The sequence below is a fragment of the Sturnira hondurensis genome, unplaced genomic scaffold (assembly GCF_014824575.4).
Source record: "Sturnira hondurensis isolate 20B ecotype Veracruz unplaced genomic scaffold, ASM1482457v3 Scaffold0015596, whole genome shotgun sequence".
NCBI classification, from domain to species: Eukaryota; Metazoa; Chordata; class Mammalia; order Chiroptera; family Phyllostomidae; genus Sturnira; species Sturnira hondurensis.
The window spans coordinates 8,298,216-8,299,713 of record NW_028088227.1 but is presented as its reverse complement, the minus strand read 5'-3'; positions in this window follow the sequence as shown (position 1 = coordinate 8,299,713).

Here is a 1,498-nt window from a genome sequence, read left to right as displayed (position 1 = left end):
AGAGCATGGAGGGGACACTCCTGTTTCAGAGAAGCTTTAGTCTAGAAATGGCACACGTCTCTCACGTTCCATTGCTGGGGGATGTCAGCTGGGTATGTTCCCAGGAAGAAGAAACAGGTCTTGGGTGAGAGGGGTCTGCTTCACCAGCAGTCTGAGTTCGGCAGGTTACTCAGCATCTCTGTGCCCCATTTTTTCTCAACTATACAATGAGGATTATAGTATTTCCTGCTTCAAAGAGCTTCTATGAGGATTAAATGAGTTGACATGCAGAAAGCACTTGAACAGGTCCACGATCTCAGTAAGCACTCCAGAGATAACTATCTATTGTCACTGTCACCATTAGCATCTTCGTTATCACTCCTTTCATCACGACTGTGATTACTGAAAACTGGGTGGCTGGGATTCACAGCTCCAGCTTTTGACTGAGAATCCAGGGAGAATTTGTTCTGCCTTTCTAGACTGCTGCTACAGTCTTGAGCATCTATATAAATGATTCAATCTCAGCTTTCCTCTGGAAATAAATATTGTTCCTCTAAAAACACAAATGAGGAAATCTGGTCACAGTAATTGGAAGCAACTATTTGGGCTAATGCAAGGACATGGTAGGTTTATTTGATTTCAGAAGCAAGATTTCAGGGTTATTTTCCTACTTCAAAATTTTTCATTTTAACGAAAGACAGCATAGAAATGCCGTGCTGGTGAGAAAATCCAACTAAGGGCTCATTGTTCCCTATGCCTGAATTTTTAGGGGAGAATATACAAATTTAATTTTTTCAGAGAGCAGTTTAGTGTCTCTCCCAACACATTCATGTATCAAACACATTAAAACAGCCAGGGAATGCTTACTAGGTTATCCCTTGCCCTTCTAGCCTTTCCGCTAAAACAGATTACATCATTCCATTTTTAGTTAATGCTATTTAATTTGCTGGAGTATTGAGAAGAGTATCAGGAAATGAAAATTTCCTTCCATTTGAATAAGCCAGACACTTTCAATCAGGTAAATAAAAACAGAAGGGCAAATATCATCACTCATGAACAGTAAGTTTTTCATTCACTATCCTTGGGCCATTTGACCATCTAATGCTGCTGTCAGTCTGCATCTAGACTGAGGATTTATTGTAAATGTACTGTGGTTATGGTTCATTGTCAGGCTGCCTGGAGATGTTCTTGCCCACGGCCAGGACTGTCTGTTATCTTATCTCATTCATCAGACAGGAAAACCTGCAGCCCAGTTGATTCAGCCCAGCAAAACTATCTTTGCTAGAATAATGTGACGCTGGGTTTGAAACATCAATTTATTCTCACCAAAACAGGAAGCATTAACAAGTAGATCTTGAAGGGGTGTAACCTGGCCATCTTGTTCACCTCCAAAGTCATGAAGGTGGAAAGAGAAAGTCTACTCTCAGATTCGCTCCTTAATAGGCCACCTCTGTACTCAGGAAATTCCAGGAACCGAGTATTTCAAGAATGTGCTGAAAGAAAGAGTGCTGTGAAGTGC